Source organism: Myotis brandtii, unplaced genomic scaffold, assembly GCF_000412655.1.
Source record: "Myotis brandtii unplaced genomic scaffold, ASM41265v1 scaffold604, whole genome shotgun sequence".
Lineage (NCBI taxonomy): Eukaryota > Metazoa > Chordata > Mammalia > Chiroptera > Vespertilionidae > Myotis > Myotis brandtii.
Genome location: NW_005370286.1, coordinates 1819573 through 1827245, shown reverse-complemented (window position 1 = coordinate 1827245; position 7673 = coordinate 1819573).

Here is a 7673-nt window from a genome sequence, read left to right as displayed (position 1 = left end):
CTGACTCAACCCCAGGGAATCTGAGGCAAAGTGGCCAGGACGTTCTCAGAATCTGTCAGCAGCTGATGCTGGGCGTTCCCGGGGCACCGGAGCTCGAGTCCCTCCAGCGGGAGGCAGGCACAGGAAGGGCCACTGGGAGCCAGGAGCTCCTGGTTGGGTTCAGCGGAGCACATCCAGCCAGGATCAGAGTGAGAATCACCCTCTGTGTCCCCAGGGCTGGCTGCATCCAACAAGGGAAGATTCTGGGTGACCCTCCCCAAACAGCCATACTCCGGGGTCCAAGGACAGGCAGCAAGCAGCCTGGAACTCACGCCCCTCCTAGTGGCTCCCCCAAACCCATCCACAGCTTGTAACTGGCCTCTTCACCAATTCTGCTGAGTCACCCAAGGGACAGGCCATCTGTGTCCCTCTGGGCCCTGCCTCAGTTTCCTCATCTGTTCTGCAGAGGCTGATGGGGGTCCGAGGTGGTTTATACCTGCAGGCATCCAGGGAGGAAGGGAGGGAAGCAGGCCAGGTGGGAGGGGGGCAGGGGTGACGTCAGCGAAAGGCGTCACTGCTCTTTGCTCCAAGGGTAGGGTGGCTGGGGCATAACTCACAGGCTTCAGGGTGGGTGCGCATCAATGGCTTAGTGAGGCACAAGGCTGCAATGCAAGTGAGCACCTTGTGGGCCCTCTCCACTGTGGATCTGGTAGACCCACCTGGTTCCAGGGACAGAGTCTGGGGAAGCTCTGGGCCCTTGGTCCTGATGGCACAGACATGGGGACATCCTGGAAGCCCCTCACCCAGCGGTTATGCAGATACCAACCAGGCAGCTGGGCTTGCAGGGCCAGGGTCCGCCAGGTGCTGAGTGAACCCTGCAGCCAGAGGGCCTGTGGTGGGGACCAGGTCTTCATGGGTTCACTTGGAGCCAACACATCACCCTTGTGTGCTGGGTACCAGGCCTAGCAGGTCCACTGGTGGGAAGGTCCAGGACCTGGGTGGGGCAGAGGCCCACGGCCGCATTTTGAAATGAACAGAAAGCCCGGGGCGAGGCCGTCCCCTCTGACTCCCCTCCCTCATGAGTCCCATGATCTGGGACAAGTCCCATCCTGCTGCGAGTGAGAGGGGTAGGCATTGTCGGGTTAGGGCAACCATCCCCACATCCATCCTAACACACATGAGTTTGTGTGCTTTTGTGTATGTTTGAAACTTTCCATAATAAAAATACCTTAGCCCTGGCCAGTTTGGCTCAGTGGATAGAGCGTTGGCCCTCAGACTGAAGGGTCCTGGGTGTGATACTGGTCAAGGGCATGTACCTCGGTTGCAGGCTAGATCCCTGGCCCTGCTCGGCAACCAATTGATGTGTCTCTCTCACATTGATGTTTCTCTCTGTCTCGCCCCTTCCCTTCCACTCTCTCTAAAAATCAATGGAGCCCTAGCTGGTTTGACTCAGTGGATAAGAGCGTCGGCCTGCGGACTGAAGGGTCCCAGGTTTGATTCCAACCAAGGGCACATGCCTAGGTTGTGGGCTTGATCCCCAGTAGGGGGCGTGCAGGAGGCAGCCAATCAATGATTCTCTCTCATCATTGATGTTTCTATCTCTCTATCTCTCTCCCTTACTCTCTAAAATCAATAAACATATATTTTTTAAAAATAAAATAAAAATCAATGGAAAGATATCCTCGGGTGAGGATTAACCAAAAAACAAACAAACAAGCAAAATACCTTAACAGGAAACAGGAGTGATGAGGAGGGGGAAGGGAACCCGAGGGTGGGGGAGTGAGATGGAGGCAGTGATGGGCCAGGTGCTTGGGGGTGACTATTGGAAAGTCTGGCTGGTTACACAGGTGCACAGACAGACATCTTTCGACCCAAATGGACGTGCGCCTGAAGCTGAAACCTGAATGGAGGTGCCAGGCTGCTTTGCTGTCTCAGCTGCCAAGAGCTGCTTCCAGTGGTCCTGGGAGGTCAGAAGATGCTGGGACTGAAGCCATTGCCAAAAGCTGAATTCCCAAAGGGTGGTACTTCCAGGGGGGGAGCTGGGCTGGAAAGAAAATCCACGCAGCAAAGGCACACGGCAGGCTATCCTGTTGGCTTCAGCCCAGGTCTGGGGGCTGCATTCACGGTGGACCTACGTGGAGGGCTGGGTTGTAATTTACTGTGTGGCTCAGCAAGCAAGCGGTCCTAAGTCCCTGACAGGAGCAGCCCACGTCCCTTCTAGAAGAGTGTGGCCCTCCAACCACTCACTGAACAGGATTCTACCACAAAGCCACCCAGATGTGAACTCATAGCCAACGCCACAGAATATATAAGCAGGAAACAAAATTCAACAGGAACAACCGACTCAATAATCTTTAGAAAGTGAAATTAGAGGTTTTACAGAAGAAATACTTGTGTTTAAAATCTTGAGAAATAAAAGAACTGAAAATTTAAATAGGGTCAAATACATTTTTAAAAAGGCAGGCAAATTTGAAAAAGAATAAAATAATTTTTAGAAATAATGAAAATATATTTACTGAAAATTAAACACTAGGACAGTTAAAAAACCATTAAATACAGCTGGAGAAAAAAAAATGGGGATGCGAAAGGTACAGCTGAAGAAATGGTCCATAATGCAGCGTGGGGGACAGAGATAAAAGATGGAAGATGTAAGGAGGTTAGGAGACCAATAGATCGCAGTGAGAAGACCAGGCCCATTTTTATTGGCGTTCTAGAGGGGGAGAAAGTAGGGAAATAGCAATATTTGAAAAAGCAGCTGCTAACAACATTTTCAGAATTACTTTAAAAAATTGACCTGTGTTTTCAAAAAACACAACCTATCCCAAACAGAAATAAACAATAGAAGTAGTGTTCAACTTTCAAGCCACAGGCAGGGAAATAATTATTTTTTTAAAGTATCTAAAGAAAAGCAGAGAAGGAGAAAAAAAGAAGCAAAGACACAGTGGAGCATATAGAAAGCACAAAAAAAGATCCCACAGCTGAATCCAAATAGATCAGCAATTATATTAAATATCAAAGGTATTTAATATATGAGTTACAACAGAGAGATTCAGATTGGCGAACAAGTAAAATTCAGCTACATGCTTTTACAAGAGACGTCCCTTGAACACAGAAACGGAAAAATAGGAAGTAAAATGGACATTTGTCCAAGAGCCGATGGGCCCTTCTCAGAGGGTGCATAGTAGTCAAGGGCTGGACGAGGAGCTGGGGCCAGGTAAGGTGCAGCTGGAAGGATGGGGTCATGGGGAACCAGGCCCCAGAATTGGGGAACCTCCCTCCTTGCTGGGCATGGGAAGTGAGATTCCCCCTTTACTCCCAGGTCTCAGACTCAGGGTAGAGGCAGGGCTGGTGGAGGGGCGGGGGCTGGGAAGCTATGGGGAGAGGGTCTGCAGAAGGAAGGACTAGGACAGAAGGGTGGCTTGGCCCACAGTGTTCTACAGGGTCCCGAAGACATTCCATTCTACCACCCTGCTCACAAAATAAGATGGTGTATTACTCACAATGGCCAGAAAGTGGGATCAATCCCGAGGCCTACCAACTGCTGCAGGGCAAACAAAATGTGGAAAAGCCACACCGCGCAGTAGCTGGGAGTCCGGACACCTGCTGTGCGTGCGTGCGGGGAGCCCTGGAAGCAGCCAGACACCAAACAGCACAGTGTCCGATTCCATTTACAGGAAATGTCCAGAACAGGCAAGTCCGCGAAGACAGAAGCAGATTCATGGTCACCAGGGGCTGGGGGAGGGGATGTGGAGTGACAGCTGATGGGGATGGGGTTCTAATCAGGATGACGAAAGTATTCTGGAGTTAGAGCCTTGTAAAAGCCGCTGAAATATACACTTTTATTAAAAGGGTAAATTTTATGGGTATATGACATCTCAACTGGAAAAAAACCCTAATACGGCACATGAGGAAGAAGTTAGTGGAGCCCTCTGGTAACCAGAGCCTTGCGCGCCACCGCTGGTCGCTGGTCACGTGCAGGGCCTGGGAGATGCTGATCTTGCAGATGCTGCTGGAATCCAGGGAGAGGAAGTGCCACCTGCTGGAGCAGAGCAGCCAGTCCCTCTGAGCCTTTCCGTGTTTTCTTAAAACGGAGCCAAGAGGGCTCCGCCTCCATGGGATGGGGCTTTCTGTTTCTGCTGGGGTTGCAATTCTCCTCTGCCTCCCCTGGCCCTGGGGACCTGGAAAACACCACCCCCACGGGCTTGGACAGCCACCGACCAGCCTGTCTGTCCTGCTCCATCCTGGCTTTGAATCTCGCTTGACCACTCCCTCCCGAGGTTGGTGGTCACCCCTCCTCATTAAGGCTGGACTGCATGACCTCAGCCCGCGGCTCTCTGAGCCTCTTTGGACAGTGTCTGGACAGCCACAGGAGCTGCAGGGGGTAGGTAGTGGGACCCCACTGGCCTACAGGACCCAGAACTGGCTCCCCCTGGGCTCCCAGGGCGCCATGGCCCCTCCTCCTCCACACCCCTCACTTCCAGGGCTGCAGCCACACCACGTGCTCTGTTGCCAGGTTCACCCCCTCGGCCAAGCCTCCATTCCCTCTGCTGGTGCCCTACCGCTCTCTGCTTCCAGATCCCAGGTTCAGCCTCGGACTTAGGCCCCCGGTATCTCACCCTCTCCCCAGCATGGGTGCTGCGCCCCAGCTCACTGGCCCTGACTGGCTGAGCCCTATGAGGTGGACACTGTGTCTGTGTCTGGCCCCAGCCTGTCCCTCCCCCCTCCCCCAGCCCCGCCCCACTCAGCGCTGCCTCTCACTTTCTGGCTCCTGAGGAGCCCTCGCTGTGAGGAGCTGGACACTCACTTCCTCTCTGTTTTCAAGGCCACAGTGGGATGCTGCCCCCAGCCCCAGATCTGGCATTTCCTGGCGAGCCGGGCAGCACGAGTCAGCTTTCAGCCAAGCAGGGACGCTGGGCACTGGGCTGGGTGTCCTCACTAGCCACAGCCCTGGGGGCACAGAAGGAGCCCTGGGTAACAGAGAGATTCCCATGATTGGGGTGTCCCTCTCAGCACTGGTCCTTGGTCTTTCTCCTGGGGAAGACTCTCCAAGGATTCACGCCAAGGATTCAAGGATGTCTACTGCCATGCGGACACCTGTGGCACCATGTCCCAGTGTAGGACAGACAGGGGGACAGGCCAGGGCCAACCCTGAGGTCAGAGGATAGGAAGGACATGAGGGGTTCCTTGTCTGTGGGCCCCAGCACTGTCCTGATGCACCCCTGAGCAGGCTGGTACCGACCAGAGCAGGACCCCATGAGTCTGAGTGCAACTTTAGAAAAACTGAAGCCCTAACCAGTTGGGCTCAATGGATAGAGCATCGACCGTGGACTAAAGGGTCCTGGGTTCGATTCCGGTCAAGGGCATGTACCTTGGTTGCAGGTTCGATCCCAGTAGGGGGCGTGCAGGAGGCAGCTGGTGGATGTTTCTCTCTCATCGATGTTTCTAACTCTCTATCCCTCTCCATTCCTCTCTGTGAAATCAATAAAATATTTTTTAAAAAAAGAAAGAAAGAAAGAAAGAAAGAAAGAAAGAAAGAAAGAAAGAAAGAAAGAAAAGAAAAACTGAAGAGTCCGGCTGGTGTGGCTTCGCGGTTGAGCGTCGACCTCTGAACCACGAGGTGACATTTCCATTGCCGGTCAGGGCACATGCCTGGGTTGCGGGCTCATCCTTAGTGTGGGGCATGCAGGAGGCAGCCAATGAATGATTCTTTCTCATCATTGATGTTTCTATCTCCCTCTCCCTCTCCCTTCCTTTCTGAAATCAATATATTTAAGAAAGAAAAAGAAAAGCTGGAGAAAAGGCTAGAGCCCCACGAGCCAGGCTGGGGCACTGCTGGAGGGGACACTGGTACTGAAGCTCCTGGGGCAGAATCCCAGCCAGTCCTGACGGGGCTCTGCCTGGGGGCGTGTCAGCTGCAAACACCAAACGCAGCCCTGCCAAGAGCCTGGCTGCTCCGTGCCCTCTGTGAGGCCCAGTGCCCACCGCCCCCTGGCATGATGTTTCTGCCCCTTCCCCATGCCAGCGACTCAACACACATCCACCACCTGTAATGTGGGCCCAGCCAGACACGAGGGTGGGATAGGCTCTGTGGGCATCCCCCCACCCAGGGACAGCTCCTGTCCCACCAGGGACAGCCCCCTGCCCAGGGAATGTGCTCTCGGGAAGTCAGGGCCTTAGGGTCACAGCCCACAACCAGCTGAAATGTCCCACTAGAGCCAGAGCAACACCGTGCCCGCCCGGCTCCAGGAGAACACCTGGCTCTGGGGCTACGTGGACCTTCCAGCTCAGGGTGCTGGGGCTGCCGGGGACGGCGCTGGCCGGAGTCCATAGCAGGCAACTTGATCTCGCTACCCTTCAAAGGAAATAATTTATTCAACATAAGTGAAGTTACTTCCGCTGGAGACACACAGATGTGGCACGTGAGTCTCCTGTGAAATTGGAGGTGATCCCATGTGGGCTGCATCCTCTCTGATCACTGAGGGGGAGGGAGGGGAACAGGCCCTCAGCCACATGCCCCCACCTGGCGAGGAAGAGCCCGAGTTTGGTGGCCCTTGGGCAGCCTGGAGCCCCAGGAATGAGGGGCTGACACATGGGCAGCAGCCCCCCTTTGCAGGGTTTAGAGGCTACAGAGGGAGCATGGCAGGGTCTCATGATGCTCAGAGGAAAGGGTGGGCAGGGCCTCAGGACTAGCCTGGAGGAACCCTCATTCTTTGAGCTAGCCACTGTCTCCTGCGGGGGCAGCAGAGTTGTTGAGAGCTGCCCTCGCTTTGCAGAAAAGAATTCCTGCGGGCTGGAGGCCCAGGGCCCAGAATCCCCCCAGTGCTGCCGGCACACTTAGTCCTGGGTGCTGCCAGGCCACACAACCTGGATGTGCTCCCGGGCAAGGGCCCTGGGCAGCAAGGAGTGTCCCCTGAGCCTGTCTGTGGCTGCCCTGCCTGCGGGAGGGAGAGCAAGGTGGCCGGTCAGGATGGGCTCTCTCTAGGACAAGGCACAGGTCTGAGCAGCCAACCCTTGGCCCTCCAGTAGCAGCACCTGCTCAGTCTGGCCCCTCACCTGGGCCTCTCCAGAGGTGGCCAGATCAGTCCTTCTCTGTGGGTGCTATAGGGTCCCCACCCCTCCCACACTGGGCCATCCTCAGGCTCCTGTAACGAGGAGTGCACTTGCAGGAAGAGCTGACCTGTCCCAGGTGAACAGACTTCCCAAGAACACGTGTGCAGACAGCAAGTGCCACCCCTCCGACCTCCCCCCACCCCATCTCTGCTGAACAGGCCTCACCCCAGAGGGCAGAGCTGGGTGCTGGGGGGATAGGAGCTGTATCTCCTTCAGCCACCAGCTCAAGTCCCAGGGACAGTCAAAGGTCCAACGGCACCCACTCCCTCCAGGTGGGCCCAGCACAGCCTCTGGAGTCTGAGATCCCACCCAGGACGATTGTGGTGTGTGTGTGTGGGGGGGGCACTTTCCACAACAGCTCTCGGAATTTTCTCTCGCCTTCCCCTTCTCGTCCTTTCAATAAACACTAAGAACGAAACAACCCGGAGGATCAGAGCACCGAGCTCTCACGCTGCTTCTGGACAGTGAGTCCTGGGAGGGTCATCTGGTCATATGGGGGCCCGGGGCCGCGCCCCAACTCGCGGAATAGGAGGAGCCCGGGATGGGCGAGGCATCCTCCAAGAGCTTAGGCCCCGCCTCCCCAG